The sequence below is a fragment of the Benincasa hispida genome, chromosome 12, assembly GCF_027475165.1.
Source record: "Benincasa hispida cultivar pf3 chromosome 12, pf3_genome.v1.1, whole genome shotgun sequence".
NCBI lineage: Eukaryota > Viridiplantae > Streptophyta > Magnoliopsida > Cucurbitales > Cucurbitaceae > Benincasa > Benincasa hispida.
The window spans coordinates 75,358,318-75,379,697 of NC_143489.1; the positions used below are offsets into that span (position 1 = coordinate 75,358,318).

Genomic DNA, 21,380 nt, shown 5'->3' on the forward strand with positions numbered 1-21,380 from the left:
ATTCATATTTCTATATATTTATGTATTATAATTTATTGAGGGGAGCATTATTTGTATGATTAAGGGGAAGAAAAATCACTTATATATCTTTTTGTTGATAACAAAAGGGGGAGAAGTATTTTTGGTATTATCATCAAAAAGGGGGAGATTGTTAGCTTTAGGGCTTCAATCAAACCAAGTATTTTGATGCTAACAAACTCAGATTTTTTGTACTAACATTTTCAGTGTTTTAGAGTCACTATCTTGTAAAACTCGGAAAAATGATTCCAACGCAATTTGAATCGCTCAAATCGGAATTCAAATGAGAAAGTTATAAGCAAAAGAAGATTGGAGAGGAAATCTAATGTGGCAGTGACACGTGGCACCTTGCTGACGTGACATCCGACGTGGCACACAAACGGTCAATATTGATGGTGTGGCAGCTGACGTGGCGGATGACGTGACGCTCCAACTGGTCACTTTTTGTTGACGTGGCGCATGATGTAGCAGTGACATGGCGATCGTGACGAATGAGATAATGACAAGTGGCGGTCACCCAGCTTCATGCGCGGACGCGCGCGTGTGCCACACATGCCTACGGTTTCTTCACAGAATGCGGCGCGTGACGCTCAATCTCCTCCCCTGTGCGCGTGGTGCTCATATCATCCTGCTATTTTTATTTTCTTATTTTCCTTTAATTTCCTGATCCAATTTTCTCCAAATTCTCACCAAATTTCAGCCTTTTCAAATTTAATTTCCTTTCTAAATTTTCATCCTTCAAATTCTTTTTATTCTCCAAATCTCAATAATTCCAATCTTTCAAAATTTCTTTTCAAATCCTTTCCTTTTCTATTTTTATTCAATCTCCACCCTTCATTTGCAATCATATCCAATGGCCAAAATTTATCCCCTCGCCTATAAATTCGACTTGATTTTACTCTTCATGGACACACCAAAAAGGCTATCAAGTCTTAAGCTCTCAATTCTCTCTACTCTCAAATTTTTGTCCTCCTTGCTTCTAAATTGGCCTAGAGTTATTTTTGTGAGTTTTTTTCTGAGTGCTCAACTTGTGTATTTAGCCTTCAAGAGGTAATATTGTGAGGTTTTCTTTTAATTTTTAGGAATTGTATTAAGGTGTAGCTACACCTTGGGTTGTGAGAAAAAGAAACTGGATTGATCCTGAACCAGTAAAAAGGATATTGGGTTTCTCTTTAGCCTAAGAAAAAAAGGGTCGTGTGTCGGTTTGGTCCTCACCTGCAAGAGGATCACTTAGTGAAATATCCAAGGAGTCTTAGAGAGTGGAGTAGGCAATTTGCCGAACCACTATAATTCCCGGTGTTTTCTCTTCCTCTCTCTTTTATTTCTTGTTTTCAAATTTTTTTTGTTTCTTGTCTTAGTTATTTTTTTAATCTTTCCAAATTGCATGATTTAATTTTTAGTCTGTTATTTAAATTTATCCTTGATTAAATTGTCTTTAAATTTGAAGTTATCATAGCTTGCAAGATGTAAGTTTTTTCTTGCATAAATTTTCTTTAATCAAATTAGTGGATTAACTTTATTGAGCATTGTTTGAAGATAAAATTATTTTAAAAAAAAAAATGGTAGTCAACCCTATTTACCCCCTCTAATGTTGCCTTTAGATCCTACAATAAGTGCGAACACTTGTGCTTCCCCAAAGTGTGACACTCCCTCTCAAACTGCTATCTTTCCACTTTTGAATGAAAACCACTCCACTTGATGAACTTAGACTCCCCTTAAATTTGAGAATCTCTACTCATGTAATGATACCTTAAGCTCCCCTTAAGATCCAAAAAACCTTCTCAAGTATTAATTAAAACTTCAAGACGATCTAGAGCAACACTTCAAGATCAAGAGAACTTACTTCGCAATCTATGAGATTGATAGACAATCACGTCGTTGGACCACCCATGAAACAGAAACTTCAATTCAAAGACTCAAATCAGCAACTCGAGCAAAAACACAAGTTACTCTTAAATATGCATAGTAGAAAATAGGAAGCAGACCCCAACTATAATTTGCAGACCTTATATAAGGAAAAAAATCCAACAGAAATAAATGCATAGGATTTTCCAAATAAGGAAAAAATGATCTCCATGATCAACATTCTGAGAAATATCTTGTAGAACATTTCCAGAGACAACCAGCAAAACAGTTCATAGAATAAAAGCCCAAGCATCTTTAAAGAAATATAGCCAATTCTTATTCTCTAACAAACTTCCCTTTTGGAGATTATTTTTTTAGGGCAAGACAAACAAGGCCAAAAACCAACCAAAGAAGCAGAATCACAAATCAAACATAGATAAACCAGAACAACCAACCAGTTATAAATGATGTGAAGACAAAAGAAACAACATCGAATTCATAAAGGGAAGGCAGAGCGTATCAACAATAAACCAATAGAAGTTCTACAACAAAACTAGTAACCCAATACACCAATTGGGACTTCTCCCCCTTTTGTGTGACTTTAAAAAAATAGTCTAAAAAAACAACACAACATTCAGTCATAACAGAAACATCATCCAATCCTTAAAAGAAGAGGCAGCCTCAGCTCGAGCAGCCGACAAGCATATCATTTGTAACAACACATCCACCTCATTCTTGCACTTGTTACATTTCTGAATCTCAATGGCCAAATCTCAAGACTTAACAGCCAACGGTTGCATAACACATCTCGAAAAGGGAGAGTTAACCATCCAATTGGACTATAGGGATAGAAGGAGGTGAGTCTTTTATTTTTGCTTCCTGCATGGGAAGATTGTCATGTAGTAAGTAGGGACATTGACAGGATTTTCTTCGCCACAGCTGGTTTCTTGCGAAACTTTAAGAAAACACACACATTATCATCAGCCACAAGATTGCCATCTTCAGAAACATTCTCACTTGAATCAACAATTTCTTTATCACTTTACTTATTCTTGTTAACTAGCCTTTCCAAAGGGATGTTATCATTGGAACACACTTCATTCAGGTTCTACCCATCAACATCTCCTTCTTGAGACATGTCTTTCTTATCAGCTAAAGACACATTCTCAACATTGACACCGAGCCGGTTAAAACGCAGAACATCAGAAACAACAAGAGCATTTGACTCAACATTAACCTTGGGAGAGACAGTTCCACCAGTAGGGTTCCCCCCCCCCGGCAGACACATCCATCTTTAGTAACATTTTTCTCAATCGCCTCAAACTCAACAGGACTTTTAACGTTATCAAGATCAGCAGATAGAATAACAGAAGCAACAACAGTTTCTAGGACATCATCACGCACACCATTATTTTTACTAGACTTAGCCATATGCTTGTGTTCAAGAGTAACATTATCACATGCGACATTCATAAACTCAACATGAGCAATATTTTTAGAAACACCAAGCTCTTTATGTGCAGCAGTATATACATTGACATCATCATGCAAAACAACATTTGGATCACAACTAAGAGCAATAAATTTGTGAGTAGACTCAAAAGAGCTACTAGAAGTGGACCGACCACACTCAGTTCGGATTTCAATGCCAAGGCGTACCAGAGTAGTCATAGCGAAAGTCGTGGTATTAACCTTGACTTTCTCCTTCTCTTGAAGGGTTTAATTTTTACGCAACACAACTCCAGTTTGCTGAAGAGTAATAGGCATAGAAATTCACGATGAATACATTTGAATACCTTTAGAGCTACAAAAAGTTTGAAAAGTGGCCATTTTCAAACTTCTTCCCATGATCACTGTAGATCCAGGTAATATTTAAGTTCATTCACCTTTGAAGCTATAAACACAAGGTTCTGAAAACATCAAACGCGTCAGACTTTTCCTTAAGAAAATGCACCCAAGTGGACCTCAAGAAGTCATCGACACACAGAAGACGTAACGGCTTCTGCCAAGATTTTCAACTTGCATAGGACCTATAAGATCTATATGTATAAGCTCCAAAATTCTATCCAAAGTAGTATGAGGTACCTGTTAATACGAAATTCTGATTTGCTTACCTGTTTAACATTCTCCACAAATGATTCCCTCGTTAACACAAAGACAAGAGAGATTAACTATGGCATTTTTCAACATGGCTATCTATATAAATTTGATGATAACATGGCCGAGATGCTTATGTCATAGATTATTTTCATCTCAAATTGAAAGACTACCCATATGACTAGACACATTAGAAGACCACAAATAGCAATTGTCAGATAAGCGCAAACTTGTCGTGATAAGAACCTTATCATTATATGTGACAAGACATCTGTCCTTAGTAAAGTTGGCATTCAGCCCTTGGTCACATAGCTGACTAATACTTATGAGATTCAAAGTAAGACCTTCGACTAGCATAACATCATTAAGAGAGGGAAGACCTGGATATTGAAGCTTGTATTTTCCAATAATTTTTCCACTTACACCATCTCCAAAAGTGACTTGCCCAGAACCCACAACCTTTAGCTCAGAAATATAGTTCTTTTTACCAGTCATGCCAAGAGCTCCCACTATCGAAGAACCAATACCCTCTGGCGTATGTCCTAAGAGATGTTAAGACAACATTGCACCTGTTAGATGAATTTTTAACACACCATTCTTGTCTTGTTCTAGGACCACTTTGAGCAACATTTATATGTCTCTGAGAGATTCAAGATCTATTCCAGATATTAGGGTACCCATGTAAACAAAAGCAGTAAGGCGTAATATGTCTCCCTTTTCCACAAATGTGACAAATCCAGGTCATTCTAGATGTTGTGCTAGCTTTCTGATCAACACTAAAGATGATGATTCTGATATGTTGTTAGAGACATAATTTTGTTATATGAAAAACTCTTATCTTTTATTTTCCTCTATCTAAGGCCTGCCTTTCAACTTTGCTTCCCATTCCACAGAACCCTAGATAAGAAAAATCACTAGAAGCCTTATCTTTTGTCAAAATCTTATCAAGTGCATCACTACTAGAATTTAGCATTCTCACAAACTTGCACATAGAATCTTTCCCAGCCTTGACGTGATTTAACTTACATTTCAAATCAGCAATAATGCTCATGAGCTTATGATTATCTACTAGTAGGAATTTCAATCCTCTATTTTTGGATATGAAGAACCTAATTTGATTTTTATTTGGTAAAAAAATAATAAAATAATATTAGTATAAAAAATAAAAATTTAAAATTAGTAGAAGGAGAAAATTGGAGTGTTGGTCAAGGGCAAGGGCAAGGGGCAAAAAATCGATTATATGAAGGATAAATTTGTAGTTTCCAATTCTTTCTAAGTAAATAAAAGAAAGGGAAAAATATAATAATAAAAAGAAATAAATAACCAAAAAATCAAAATTTTAAGAAAAGTTATATGTTGGACATGTATGGTGGTGGTGTTTTCTTGAGTGTTTGACAAATGGGCAAAGATAGGTTTAAAAAATAATAAAAAAGAAAAGAACTTATAAGGATTTGGGGATTATTATTTTAGAGGAAAGTAAAGGAGGAAAGAAACGAAGGAACGAGGAAGAATTAAAGAAGGAACAAAGGGAGAGAGATGAAGGAAAAGTCCGCCTCGTCGAAAGACATTGGAAGTCACTGAAAAAAATGGTAAAAATTTATCTACAATCTTCAAATATTTCCCTTCCCGTGGATGTAGGCTTCAATTCAGTTGAACCATGTTACACCATGTTCTTCATCTTCTTCTTCTCCTTTCCTTGATCAAAAAATTGTACATGTCGTGTTTCTTTTCTCCTTGCAATTCACCAAAAATTATCAGAGAATGTTAGAGAGAATCTGAGAGCATGAGAGAGAAAGAACTTTCTTTGAAATTTGAAAAAAAAAACTGTTTTGATAAAATCATAACAAATGGGAATGCATTTCAAACCTCCATATGGTGATCAAATCAACTACGTGGCTTCACCATCTCCACATCTGGCACCTAACACTTAGTTTTGTTTGGATCATACTTCTCTAATTGGACCTGAAACATAAATTGAAAGCATACTTAATTTTGGGCTTGACGAGAATTTCAAAATAAACCCAACAAAAACTGGTATCATAGCATCAAGATAATCAAGAAAACAGATCTTGAAGGTTCAAGACCCAGATTTCGTATTGAAAATGGCAGTGGCAAGGATCCAAATAGAAAATTTTTTATGGTAAGTGTGATTTTGACTTATGGAAAGCCAAGACCAAGGCTATTCTTGGTCAACAGAAAGCTCACAAGGCTCTTTTGGACTCATCAACTCTTCCAACCATGGGTACAGTAGAAGAAAGGAAAGATATGGAGTTGGCAGCTTATGGAACTTTGGTTTTGAACCTAGTGAAAGTGTCTTAAAGCAGGTTATTGATCAAGACATTGCCTAGAGGATATGACTAAGTTGGCATGTCACTTTGCCATAAAAGACCTTCCAAACAAGTGTTCTTGAGGGTAAAGTTCTTTACTTTTAAGATGGACTCAACAAAGACACTCACAGGCAACCTAGATGAGTTCAAGAAAATAGTTTCTGAATTCAAAAGGTTGGTGAGAACCTACATGATGAAAATGAAGCATATCTTCTTTTGAATTCACTACCTGATGCCATCATTTCATCATCAAGGACCAGAGAATTGGAGCTTCAAGTTATCAAGAGAGAACATCCAAATGTAGAAGGGTTGTTTATAAAGGGAAAGAACAATCCAAACCAATCTAAGGGTGGTAAACAATGACTTAATGAAGAACATAAGCCTAAGACTAAGCTGAGATGCAATTATTGTAAGAAGAAGGGACAGCTTATGAGAGATTACTATAGTTTGATGAGGAAAAATCAAGAAAAAAAGAAAGAACATAAGAGAAAACAATCTGAAGCCTCCATAGTTGAAGGCTTCTATTTTTATTCAAATGCTCTAACCTCTACAAATGATAAAGTCGACCAAGTAAGCCCTTTAGGAAAGCATAATTGGGTCCTAGATTATGGTTATACCTATCATATGATACCTTTTTAGGCCTTAGTTCAACACTTATAAAGAGATTGATGGAGAATTAGTTTACATGGACAATAATGAAGCTTGCAAGATTAAAGGAATTGGCTCGATTTCATTAAAGGTGAGAGATGGATCAGTTAAGCTTCTAAGGAATGTCAGACATGTGCCTCTACTCGAGAGAAATCTAATTTCCTTGGGAATGTTGAACTCCATGAGGTGTGAATACAAGGGAAAAGGTGGATTTTTTGAAATAATAAAGGATTCTAAAGTAGTCTTGGTTGGTGAGAAGGTCAATGATCTATATGTTATTAAAGGATTAGAGATGTTAAATGGAGCCTATGCTATAACAGAGACAGTCTTGACAGAAGCCGATTTGTGGCACGAAAGGCTATCACACATCATCATTAAAGGTATGCAAGCCCTTTCTAAACAAGGTATATTACCCTAAGGCATCAATGAACATCTCTCTTTTTATGAACACTGCATAATGGGAAAGGCTACTAGGCAAAGCTTCATAAAAGCTCAGCATACTACCAAAGGCATTCTTGATTATGCCCATTCTAACTTGTGGAGGTCATCCCCAACTCCAAGCCTGAGTGGTTCAAGGTACTTTCTAACTCTAACTGGCGATTTTGCAAGGAAAAGCTAGATATACTTTCTAGAAACCAAGGATCAAGTGTTTGAGAAATTTAAAGATATGAAAGTATTGATTGAAACACAAACATCTAAGAAACTAAAGTACCCCAAGACAGACAATGGACTTGATTTTGCAAAGAGGAGTTTAATAGATTTTGTAATGATAATGGCATAACAGATATAGGACCGTGAGTTATACACATCAACAAAATGGGGTAGATAAGAGGTTAAACAGAATTATCATGGAAAGAGTGAGGTGTTTGTTGTCTAATGCAATTTTAAATGAGAAATACTAGGTTGAAGCAGTTGCATACACTATCTATACCCTAAATAGGTGCCCACACACTTCTTTAGACTTCTTTACACCAGAACAGAAGTGATCTAACCATTCTCCTAACCTAGATAACCCAAAAGTATTCGATTGTGTTGGTTATGTGCACCAAAACATGGAAAAACTAAAGGCTAGGGCTCTCAAATATATGTTTGTTGGCTTCGTGGAGGGAGTTAAAGGCTTTAAGATGTGGCACTGATAACTTGTAGAAATACAAGTTATTTATACCGTTTTATTTAGATTATGCGGCAAAAAGAAGGAAAAGTTGCGTCAATCGTATAGAAATTGGCTTAGAAACTCGAAAATTGTAAAGTGGCGTAAGCACACTCGCTAACCTCATTGCGATGGCAAAATAGAATGTTTTACAGGAAATAGGTCACCGCATGCGACAATCGCTTGAGGAAAAAAATGAACAATGCATTATCACCGCATGCAACAATCATCATAGACGCAAATGATCAACGCATTTGTACCGCATGCGGCAATCGATAAAAGATCAAAGAAATTACACCGCATGCGACGATCGATCGTAGATGTAAAGAGCGACGCATTCGCAAGGACTTCTGAAATTGTACAGCTTTTTTATTGTACGGTTTTGACAAATTGAACGTGGAGCAGAGCGGGCATTTCCACTAAGCCATGGCAGGAAAAATCAGCTTTTCAGAGCAAGACCACTGATGCAGAAGGTGTCAAGGTCTATAAATAGCTACATCAAATTCGAAGAAAGGAGGCTGGTCTAAAGAGACAACTTAGAGAAAATCTGGGGAGAAAGACGAGACAAGACCGAAAGGTAAGTCTCTGGAGCAAGCAATTCATTCCCATTCCCGAAGAAGAAGCTCTGTGCAAAAGGTCACTTCTACCTAGAAAACAAGCCTGAGAGGGAAGTTCTCCAATCCATTCCTACCACACGTCGGCAAGAAAACCGTCTCCAATCGGGATCCGTGTCAAGATATTGACACTCTTTCCGTATTTGTTCTTATTTTCTATTATCCACTGTGTTCATCTCTTATCTTTCATTCACTATCTGTAACAAACGCTTATCCTTAGATTTTAATATCATTATCGTATTCATCATCATGTCTCTGTTCTTCTCCGTACATTCATCATCCATTTCTTTCACCATGTGTAACTAATCCCTCAGGATAAAGGGGAAGGATTAAACGAGTAAGTTAATCCTTGTTGAAGAAATCGGTTAAGTTTAGCTAAAGCATGCTCAACGGCATCTTCACCTGTGAGAGCAGAAGTGAAGATGTTATTCTGCCTCTCAAAAGAAGATTGGAAGAATGCGTTAACTAAAGCGAGAAGTATTTCCAGAGATGGAAACAACCTTGCGTTCACCACGTTCATCCCTGTTTCACCATAGATATATGGGAACATGGCCGATCACTGAAAGGTGTAAGCCAAGGGGAAGCGGAACCTTAGTTGCGTCCTCAATAGGATTGACAAACTTGCGATGTCCTTTCCCTCAACCCATTCTCTTTCTGACACATTTCACAAGACTTGCCACCGCATTCATCAAATACTTTTGCACATCTTCACAACCAGTCCTCAACTTGTATATTTAATTGTTTATTCATTTGTTTATTACTGCACTTTATTTTATCACCGCAATTTACTTATCACCACAATTTATTTATCATCGCTTTTACTTACCATCGCATGTTATTTTATTATCGCATTTTACATTTCACCGTATTTTACTTTTCAAATCCAATTCATCATTCTTTTGTTTTCCCGGTTGCATATATCACATTAGTATCGCATTAATCACTGCAATCCCCGTGTTCAACCTCAGATCACTCTGAAAAACTTGTGTTGGAATTATACTTGGTTCCAGCGTAAGAAAACTTGTGACACGCGCACATTACACGAACGCATACTACGAAAGCATCTAAGCATCACTGCATACATTTTTAGAACGTAGTATTTCATATTATTATTATCACAAAGCGCATAAGTCAGCAACCTAACAAGTTGTTGACCAACAACGAATTCAAATCAAATCATCATCAAATTACAAGCTTACAAGTTTTTGGCGCCGTTTTCGTGGATCGAAAACTTGAATCAATCATTACAAGTTTTTGGCGCCGTTGCCGGGGTTTGGCAATTTTTAGTGTTGAATATTTTTGTGGTATTTTGCAGGACAGATCTCTGTTGTACTGTCTGTTTACACGGAGAGTAGGTTGACGATGTATGAGTACTGGGACTGAACCAAAATTTGACGCCGACCCAGAGATCGAGCGAACCTTTCGCGCAAGAGCATGTTAGAACCATACAAGGTGAAGAAGAAACATGGCAAACAACAATGATAGGCCCGAGGGGAATCAGGGAATAAATCGGTCGGCGTAAGACCTAGTTTTTCTGGCCGCTGACCACAATATTCCCATGAGGAACTATGCAGTGCCGAACTTATACGACTTTCTCGCCCGGAATTGCAAGACCTACGATGGAGGAGAATGCAAGATTCGAAATTAAGCTAGTCATGCTACAAATGATTCAAAACGCGGGGTAGTTTGGAGGTCTACAAGAAGAGGAACCGCATGCCCATTTGACCAGCTTCGTAGAGATTTGTAATACATTCTCCATCCCTGGTGTGACTCCAAAAGAAATAAGATTATATCTCTTCCCCTATACACTTCAGGATGAGGCAAAAAGGTGGGCTCATTCATTGGAGCCAAATGGAATCAACTATTGGGATCAGTTGGTTAAGTGATTTATGAAGAAATTTTTCCCTCCCGCAGTTAATGCAAGAAGACGAAGGTACGTGTTGAATTTCGAGCAAATGGAGAATGAGACTCTGAGCACCGCATGGGTGCAATTTAGGAGACTGGTGAAGAATTGTCCGCATATTGGGATTCCCGATTGCGTTCTTATGGAAACCTTTTATAATGGCCTGGATAGATCGACGCAAGTTGTTGTTGATGCCTCCGCGACAAGAGGATTTATGGACAAAACGTACACTGAAGCAAAGGTCATCTTAGATCGCATCTCTCAAAATACAGATGACTGGGTTGATGATAGGTATGGAGGAAGAGACCCAGAGCGAAGAAAAACGGAAAGCACCATTGTACCTGCTGATACAATGACGACATTGGCCGCCCAAATGGTCGCAGTTACCTCGCTCCTTCAAACGATGGCGATTAATCAAGGAACTCTCTCCCAGGGTGCATCGCAAGCCAATGCGCTAACGTAAGTGGAAGCAATAAGCTGTGTACAATGCGGGGGAGGGGGTCATTCAGTGGAAATGTGCCCATCAAATCAACAGACGGTGTACTCGATCCAGAACAACCCGTTTAGCAACACGTACAACCCAGGTTGGCAGAATCACCCCAACTTCAGTTGGGGAGGGAACAACGATAGGAAGGCCAAAGGAATCTATATAGCAATCAATCCGAGAATCGAGGCAATCCTCCAGCTTTTCATCAGGGTCAAAATTGAGTCACTACCAAAATAGGCAATTGCATAACCAACCTTCCTCATCCAACACCTTAATAAATTCATCGTCCTTGGAAGCTCTGCTCAAGCATTATATAGAAAGAAATGATGCGATCATGCAATCGCAAGCATCTTCCATAAGGAACTTGGAGGTCCAGGTCGGGCAGCTGGCGGCCGAGCTTAGAAACAGAACACCTGGTACACTGCCCAGCAACTCAGAAGCCCCTGGATCGAGTGGGAAGGAACAATGTCAAAATTGACATTAGGCAGGCAAGTCTGATCGCCTGCAGGGATGCGGTTGCGGTAACCCTGAAGAACTTTCTTTAAACAGCACCCTATCACTATCTTTACTGCTTTCTTTACTGCTTTGTAATTGCTTTCGTAAATTAATTTTCTTGTTTCATTGAATTTATTTCTATTTCAATCTTAGCTTGCGTTAATTTAGTTTCCTGCCTAGTTGAATTTATTTCCAATTTTGTCTCAGTTTGCGTTGATCTTAATTTTCTGTGAATGAATGATGAAAGTGAACACCGCAACATCTTATCAACTTGGTTTTGGGATAAGCGTTATGATGTTGGTGATACTATAATAACACCAGGTATGCATTGCGACGATGGGTGTATCTTGCGCTAATAGATACACTTTGCGCCCGTCCTCTAAAAATGCATTGCATTGACGGATGAGTGCGCTCGTATGTACACTACGCCCGTCCTCTGCAAATACACAATATGTTGACGGATGTGTTGCGCTGGTAGCAATACCTTGCGCCCGTCCTCCAGAAATGTGTTGTGTTGATGGTTGTGTTGCACTAATACATACATTGTGCCCGTCCTCCGCAAATATGCATTTGTGGTAACGGATGCATTGCGTTAAACACTTAACATTGCACCCGTCCTATTAAATAAAAAAAATGATAAAATATTTGTAGAGAGGGTAGTCAAATCGCTTCAGCTCCCGAGAAAGTTATTACTCAGCAGACGAAAGGATGTCCTTTCCTGCTAAGTCATAATGGGAGGGCCCTGCCACCAGACCTGAGGTGGCACTCCCAGTACCTTCAACCGAGAGTGAACTGAAACGAAAAGACAAAAATGAGGTATTCGGGAGTATTTTGAGCCATTTAAAACGAGATGGGGGGTTACCAGAGGCTGGAGTAGTGAACCAGTCCCTGCCGACAGAGGAGGAGTTAGCAGTGGCTTCGCGGAGAATGGCCCTGACCATTTCGGATCCTAAGAAGACTGCCCCAACAGACTCCAATGAGGGACCCATTGGGGTTGTTTTGGAGGTTGTGGAGGCGAAGAAGCAGACAGGGAAGTTTGATGAGAAGAAGGAGAAGAAAAAAGATGAAGAAAAACGGGCAGAAGAAGATGAAGTCTCCCAGCTAGAAAAGAAGAAGAAAGAAAAGAGGAGAAGTGAAAGAAAACAACACAGGCGAGAAAAGAAGCGCCTAAAGAAAGAGGAAGAAAAGAGGAAATGGGTGGAAAGTTTAGATGTCGACGGAGAATCAACCACCACAAAGGTGGAAGAGAGGGTGTCAGCGTAAGCTAAATCATCAGTGCAACTACTAGCTTCATCGTCGCATACCAGACTAGTTGCGTCAGACGATAAAGAAGATCCTGACATCTCCCCTCTAATGCGGCGTCTCAAGGAGAATGTGTCGTAAGGGTCCACAAGTGACCCAACATTTTTTCAACGCATAGCAAAGGAGAGGGAAGAAAGAAAAAGACAATTAGAAGAGAAGGAAAAGAAGATGTCACGTGCACGCCAAATCATCGCATCAGGCAATTTGACCAGAAAACTTCACGATGAAGAGGTTCGTCGTGACAACGCAAGGGCGGAAGATGAAAAGAGAAGAAGGCTCGAGGATGAGCAGTGCATTGTGCTCGCCTTGGAGTAATTTGAAAGAGAAATGAGAGAAGAAGAAGAAATGGAGAAGAAGGAAATGGAGGAAAATGAGAGATGCCGCAAAGCAAATGTTCAGCGCGTCAGAGAGCAGAAGAGAAAAGAAGTGGAAGAATGGGAAAATGAAAAAGAAGAGCAACGCAAGGCGCGAGAACGCATCCAAAGACAAAAATCCCACTTTGCGTCAGGAAAAGGGCAAAGCTAAAGTGGAGAGCAGCGAGCTTGCGTCGACCAGGAGGCGTCCAACAACCACGAAAGAAAATGATGATCTGTGGATGGAAATGGGCTTCTTTCCTGCATCGGCACCACTACCGGATCTCATCACCAGTGTTGTGGTGGAACATGGGTGGGAAGCTTTCTACCAGTGTCCATCCATCGTTATTCCATCGATAGTGAGGGCCTTCTACCACGGCCAGCTCCACGACACCGAAGATGCGATGATCGTCGAAGGGAGGGTAGTGTCGTTCAGCGCAGAGGACATCAATCAGCTCTATCAGTTGAAGAATTTCTCAGAAACACCGGGTAACAAACTGATTGATGATCCTGAAGAAGAGCATATGGAGGATGCACTGAGAGTATTAACGCAACCAAGCACCAAGTGGACAGTGTCCTTAACAGGCATAAGAACCCTCGCCTCCAATCGGCTGCTACCAGAAGCGCGCCTTTGGATCTATTTGGTGAAAAGGCGACTCATCCCAACATTGCATAACAAGACCATTTCAAGGGATCGAGTTATGGCCGCATATTGCATAGCGCGCGACATTCCGATTAATGTGGGCCAGCTTCTTGCGAAGCAAATCTGAGGTTTTGTTGGCCGTGTAAGAGGTTAGTACTTCTTCCCATGGACAATTTCGAGCCTATGCCTATCTGTGGGCGCGGGCATTGAAGAAGAACCCATGCCAGAAGTGCACGGTGTCATCAACACGAAGACCCTGAGAATTCTTCTCAAGGATTCACCGCATTGCCCCAAGCTTGTACCAAAACGGCCCCTCATTTATTTAAATGCACCACAACCACCAAGACCAAAGAAGCAGCACCGAAATGACAAAGGGAAGGAAATTGTCCAAGGAAGTTCACCGCAAAAGCAAACCAAATTACCCTTGGACCCTTTACCCTTAGTCATTCGTCCACCAAGCCTACAAATGAACCCCTTTCCTCTCTTCCCGAACAATTCACCAACCTCCTCCTTGCCCCCGACTCCAACCCCACATCTCCAACAGCGTCCACCCGTCATCCATTTCCACCCCACTTTTCACTGCCAACATCGCCGCATGTTGATGACCCATACGATTTGGGAGCAGGCCCTTCCGCTCAACCTCAAACCGATGCTAGTGAAACATCGACGGAGCAACCCTCCACCGCATCCCTTGCTGCTGCCTTAGAAGATATGTGGGTCTTCTTATCTCAAGAGCTAACCTTCTTCCACCATTCATTAACGAAGTTGCGAGAGAGCAACGCAGAGCTGCGGCAGGCGATGGTCAATATTCAACGCAACATTTTCACCATTCGCCTGAATCAAAGACAGATGGCCGAGCTCAACCATGAGTACTTCAATTTCTTGACTACATATCTACATGGTCCCGTGGTGCCTCCACATCTACAGCAACCTCTGCAATTTCAAGAAGCCCTGCAAAGGGCTCTTCCGCAACTCCCTCCTCAACAAGAGCCCCCGCCGCAACTCTAAATTTGGGGGTGTACCACCTTCTCCACAATTTTGCATTCTCTTTTTTTTTTTTTTTGCGGTCATTCAATTTTTTTTTATATAGATAGTTATACCTTGTATTCTTCTGTACATACTTACAATTTTGTGTTGTGATCATTATAATTCTTTGTGTACTTAGAAAAATTTTATACAACTGAGTAATCATTCTTTCTTTATGCGTTGGCCTCTTTATTTTATCATCCTTTGTCAATTTATTGTGGTAATTATTTTCTTTTCTTTTGCATTGTTTATTTGCACTGCCATGATGAGTATTATGCGTAACCTTAGCGAAATTTGCCAAACACTTAGACAATTCATCGCAATAGCTCTACTTTACCTTCTCTGTTACAAGACTCTGCTCAAACCTTCTTTTCAAAAGTTTGACTAAGTGTTTTGTCAATACTGTCCAAAACAATGTAATGAGGACCTTGCGCATCTCTAAATTTGGGGGTGAGGAAGGTCTGAGCAGATGCGATCAAGCGAATATGGTCATATCAGGCAAATGCGTTCATCATCGTCAAAAAAAATTTAAAAAAAAACTCCACTGTCAGCGTAAGGGAAATCCCAACCTGATAAAAGTTAAGTCGTGAAAGAAACCTGCTCGTAGTTGGATGTTCACATGACACCTATGGGAGTAAGCCAAAACGAAGGTAGGTTACAAGAATCGACGCAATACAAAAAAAAAATAAGAAAGAAAATAAGAATAAAAAAGACAACTCCACAGACCAGCAAAAGTAAAACTTGGCTAAGGATCAAGAGTTGAAGTTGAGCTTGGTACACAACCGAAGTTGGATGCTCGCATGACACCCGTGGGAGTAAGCCAAAACGAAGGGTGTAACCATGATCAACGTTCATTATAGGATGACGCAAACCGGGCCACCACATAAAAGACACACTTCGTTGTTTTCACAAGGATAGGTAAAACATTCTTTTCAAAACAAGAAGAGAACTTTGGGCAAAGGTTTGTCTTAGATAAGAATAAAGTAGAGCATGTTGAAGAAATGTCAAAGGATAAAAGGAACTTGTAGGTTTGAGAAATTATGTAGAGGTGGAGCATTCGGAGTAGCCGATCGACGCAAAGTTAGGATAGGAATTGAGCTGAATTACCTTAGTCGAGGATATGCTTGAGGACAAGCATATATCTAAATTTAGGGGTGTGATAACTTATAGAAATACAAGTTATTTATACCGTTTTATTTAGATTATGTGGCAAAAAGAAGGAAAAGTTGTGTCGACCGTATAGAAATTGGCTTAGAAACGTGAAAATTGTAAAGTGTCGTAAGCACACCCGCTAACCCCATTGCGATGGCAAGATGGAATGTCCAGGTCTTTGTTTTGCAGGAAACAGTTCACCGCATGCGACAATCGCTTGAGGACAAAAATGAATAACACATTATCACTGCATGCGCCAATCAATCAAGAACGAAAAAGAACAACGCAATTGCAGTGCATGCGACGATCGAGCATGGACGCAAACGATCAACGCATTTGTACCGCATGCGGAAATCGATAGAAGATCAAAGAAATTACACCGCATGCAGTGATCGATCGTAGATGTAAAGAGCGACACATTCGCAAGGACTTCTAAAACTGTACAGCTTTTCTGTTGTATGATTCTGACAAATTGAATGTGGAGTAGAGCGGACGTTCCCACTAAGCCATAGTAGGAAAAATCAGCTTTTCAAAGCAAGACCACTAATGCAGAAGGTGCCAAGGTCTATAAATAGCTACATCAAATTCGAAGAAATGAGGCTGGTCTGAAGAGACAACTTAGAGAAAATCTGGGGAGAAATACGAGACAAGACTGAAAGGTAAGTCTCTGGAGCAAGCAATTCATTCTCATTCCCGAAGAAGAAGCTCTGTGCAAAAGGTCACTTCTACCTGGAAAACAAGCCTGAGAGGGAAATTCTTCACTCCATTCCTACCACACGTCGGCAAGCAAATCGTCTCCGATCGGGATCTTTGTCAAGACATTGACACTCTTTCTATATTTGTTCTTATTTTCTATTCATCCACTGTATTCATCTCTAATATTTCATTCACTATCTGTAACAAACACTTATCCTTATATTTTAATATCATTATCGTATTCATCGTCATGTCTCTGTTCTTCTCCATACATTCATCATCCATTTCTTTCACCATGTGTAACTAATCTCCCAGGGTAAAGGGGAAGGATTAAGCGAGTAAGTTAATCCTTGTTAAAGAAATCGACTGAGTTTAGCTAAAGCATGCTCAACGGCATCTTCACCTATGAGAGCAGAAGTGAAGATGTTATTTCGCCTCTCAAAAGAAGGTTGGAAGAATGCATTAACTAAAGCGATAAGTATTTCCAGAGATGAAAACAACCTTGCGTTCACCACGTTCATCCCTGTTTCACCATAGACATATGGGAACGTGGCCGATCACTGAAAGGTGTAAGCCAAGGGAAAGCGGAACCTTAATACTCAAACTTATTTGAGTCAATATTTATTAGATAGGGACAGACAAAGAAGAGTTATAATTCCTTCAACTAGTTACACCGAAATGAATTATATGAACTTAGTGCTTAATGTTATTGTGGCTTCTACTAATAAAAAACCAACTACTTTTGAAGAGGCCACAAGTGGTCCTAATGCCAGGAGTTGGAATGAAGCTATGAATGAGGAAATGCATTCACTAAATATGAATGATACTTGATCCCTAGAACCCCTCCCTAAAGGATGCAAGCCAATAGTATCTAAGTGGGCTTTTAAGCTAAATTAGGGAACTTCTAGTGAACAAAAGCTAGATATAAGGCTAGGTCAGTTGCAAAGGGCTTCACACAAAGGGAGGGCATAGATTATTCAGAGATATTTTCTCCAGTAGTCAAGCAAAATTCTATTCAACTCTTTCTATATATATGTTCTCAATAAAATTTGGAATTGGATCAACTAGATGTGAAGACTACTGTAACGGTGATTTAATGTTTCCATTTTAAGCATGCGCACAATGATATACAATAAAGATAATTTTATGCGATACTACATTCTAAGTGTATACGTTGATAGTGATATGCTCGTAGTATGTGATGAAGTAGTGCATGTCACAAGTTTCCTTACGCTGAAACCAAGTATAATTCCAACGCAAGTTTCTCAGAATGATCCAAGGTCGAACACTGGGATTGTTGTCACTAAATACGATACTTATGTGATACATGCGACCGGTTATAATAATGAATAAAGAATTTTGGTTTATACAGAAATATAAATTGTGCTGAAAGAAAAAAAAAAATGCGTTGATAAAGTAAATTCCTAAACTACTATGATACAGGGTTCGAGGACTGGCTGTGAAGTTGTACAAAAGAATCTATAAATGTGATGGCAAGTCTTATGAATGAGGCAGAAAGAGAATGAGTAAAAAGTAAAAACATCGCAAGTTCGTAAATCGTGTTAAGGACGCAACTAAGGTTCCACTTTCCCTTAGCATACACCTTTCAGTGATTAGTCGCGTTCCCATACGTCTATAGTGAAACAGAGATGAACGTGATGAACACAAGGTTGTTTCCATCTCTGGAAATACTTCTCGCTTTAGTTAACGCATTCTTCCAACCTTCTCTCGATAGGTGGAATAACATCTTCACCTCTACTCTCACAGGTGAAGATTTCGTCGAGCATGCTTTAGCTAAACTTAATTGATTCCTTGACACAGATTGACTCACTCGCTTAATTCTCGCTGTTTACCCCGGGGATTAAGAATACATCATAGAGAAAATGGAAGATAAATGTATGGAAAGAGACAGAGAGATGATAATGATGACGATGATAACATTTAATTCTAAAATTAAGCGTTTGATACATGTTTGTGAATGAGGGATTAAAGAAGATGAACACAGAAGATGAATTAGAGAATAGAAACAAATACGGAAAGAGTGTCAACGTCTTGACACAGATCCCGATCGGAGACTTGTGCTTGTCGACGTATGGATGTGGTGGAGAGGAAAGCTTCCCTCTCAGGCTTGCTTTCCCAGTAGAATTGACCTTTTGCACAGAGCTTCAGCTTCGGGAATCGGAAGAATTCTTTGCTCGGAGACTCCCCTTTCAGCCTTGTTTTGTAGTTCTCCCGGATTTACTCTGTAAGTCTCTTCAAACCAACCTCTCTCCCAGTATATCTTTTAGCGAATTTGAGGAAGCTATTTATAGACAAGACCTTGGCTCTTTGAATTTGTGGTCTCCACGGTATAAATATGGTAATTCCTGCCATGGCGTAATGGAAAATTCCTCTCTGCTCCACGATCAATCCGTCAGAATTTCACAACAAAAAGCTGTACACTTGTCAGAATCATCCACGAATGAGTTGCTCTTCACATCTTCGATCGATCGCCGCATGCGGTGGTGTTGTAAATACATTTAATAATTTTTCAATTTAAAAAGTTATCTTCTATATTTTAATTGCATTTAACAGAAAATGCAATATTATTAAGCCACAATGGGCAGAAATAGGAGTACAATCCTTTAGAGCTTCCTTTACTATCGAATCAGGAAATGTATTTTTCTAAGTACCCAATAGAAACATTCTTTTTGCATTCTTAGCTAAAAAATCTGCTAAATTATTAAACTCACTATTTACAAATAAAAAAGCAGATCTCTTGAAGTTCTTCGTTAACGACCATATTTCCTTCAGCCAGCAAGAAACTTCACCCAAATTTTCTGATTTTTGAAGAACAATATTTATTGCCTATAAGCGATCGGATTCAAGAATCATGTTTCTGTCGATGGAAGACTCAATGGCTAGGCGCAACCCTTCAACTATTGCCAGAATTTCAGCATATGGAGGAGGGTAAACAATATTTATGTGGTTTGCTGCTGCTGCTACTAATAATTTCCCAGGTGGATCTCTAATTGTTGCTCTATTACCAGTGGAAGATGAAGAGGTATCCCAAGCTGCATCAATATAATTTTAATCCAATCATCAGTAGGGAAAACCGATGCAGTGATTGAGGGATTGAATTTTTGGACATGATAGATGGAGGTATTTTCCTTTTACTTTCAGAATATGTGAATTTTTCTCTATATTTCAAAATCCACTGGCTTTTGCAATTATCTGGTTGAATAGATTGACCATTAAGGATGGCGTTTCAATCTCCCCAAATCCCCAGCAAGCAATAGCCACCAGATTTTATTCCTTGCTTGAATATGAACCATTTAGTTTAGTCCATCGATGATTGAAGCTATTATTAAAATTTTCATCCAGGTATTGATTCTTCAAGATTAGATGCCATATTTGTTTCGCACAGGGGCAACTGAAGAGGATATGATCAACACTTCCAAATTTTTTGTTACAAGTAGGGGTATGAGTTTCATTCCTCTATTGCTTAGGTTTCCTCTAGTTGGAAGGATATTTTTTACAGCTCTCCATATGAAGTGTTTCATTTTCTAAGGCACTGATAGATTCCATAGTTTCGTTCAAATTGGTTCCATAAGATTTGTATTGGATATATATAATCTTGATTTTTGAAACCAGTTGTATCCACTTTCACAGTATATATACCTTTTTTGTCAAAATGCCAAATTAATGTGTCCTTTAATCTTTGATTCAAGGGAATTTTCTTAATAGTTTCCACATTTTCTTCAAGGATTGTTGAATAAAGGAGAGGAATGTTCCATGTTCCACTTGGGAGGATGAAGGCTAACAAAGAATCACTATATTTGGGGTTGATCCAATTGGGTTGAAAGTTTTTTTCCCTTGGGAAACCATGGGTCAGAGAAGGTTTTGATAGGATTGCCTTGGCAGTGCCTCCTAAATTGGAGAATATTTACATAATCGTTTAGTGAATTGATTAAGGGAACTTTCTAGGTTGGTGGTAGAAATTTAAGGATAATGCATTAGTAGGTAGTTTCTTATTTTTCCTATAAATACTTGTATTATTTCCACTTGACTGAATGTAGAACTCAATTGAAACAGTTGATGCTTCGTGCAATATTTTCTTTCTTGTCACATTTCGTTCTCTTTAATTTGTTGTTTTTCATTACAGGAGCATTCAAGTTTTTTGTCTTATGTTTGAGTTTAAATACTCGGTGAAGATGAACGGTGGAAACAACATTTGTGTACACAAGCTTACCGGTGATAATTATAGCCATTAGAGGCTATATATGTTGTTGAAATTCCTTGAATTTGTTTTATGACCCTAGGGCTTAGAGTATTGCACTATATAAACTATCTAACCGTAGAGGCGCCATGTGTATTCAGAAAACATTCTCTTTAATAATATTGTTCTTCATCTGCTTCGTGGACATAGTGTTAGTGAACCACGTATATCTATGTGTCGATTCTTTTATGTTCCTTTATATCCTTTAATTGCAATATTCCTAACAAATTGGTATCAAAGCCATGCCCTGTCAATAAAAGTCCTCGGTAGTTGAACAAGATGTAGTCATGTTCAGAGTATTCGTTCGTGGTTGAGCCTTCAGACGGGCAATGTGCTCAAGTGTAATTCGAATGGATGACTACTCCG

At 39.0% G+C, this 21,380-nt stretch overlaps 2 long non-coding RNA genes across 6 annotated transcripts; one reads left to right on the plus strand and one right to left on the minus strand.

Moving 5' to 3' along the window:
* Positions 1–2,333: 2,333 nt before the first annotated feature.
* On the minus strand, positions 2,334–6,714 carry LOC120067070 (uncharacterized). 3 transcript variants are annotated; one of them, XR_016524977.1, is made up of 2 exons: positions 6,517–6,714; positions 2,334–5,922 (listed from the first exon to the last, which is right to left on the minus strand). It is a non-coding gene; the product is annotated as an uncharacterized LOC120067070 (long non-coding RNA). The 3 variants fall into 3 exon arrangements; XR_016524976.1 differs by having other exon boundaries at positions 6,478–6,714; XR_016524975.1 differs by lacking the exon at positions 6,517–6,714 and adding an exon at positions 6,166–6,467.
* LOC150032198 (uncharacterized) lies at positions 5,384–21,159 on the plus strand. Of its 3 annotated transcripts, XR_016524974.1 has the most exons (5): positions 5,384–5,549; positions 10,015–19,705; positions 19,786–19,897; positions 20,120–20,216; positions 20,901–21,159. It is a non-coding gene; the product is annotated as an uncharacterized LOC150032198 (long non-coding RNA). The 3 variants fall into 3 exon arrangements; XR_016524972.1 differs by lacking the exon at positions 20,901–21,159 and having other exon boundaries at positions 20,120–20,863; XR_016524973.1 differs by lacking the exon at positions 20,901–21,159 and having other exon boundaries at positions 5,413–5,549; positions 19,510–19,705; positions 20,120–20,863.
* The last annotated feature ends 221 nt before the right edge of the window (positions 21,160–21,380 follow it).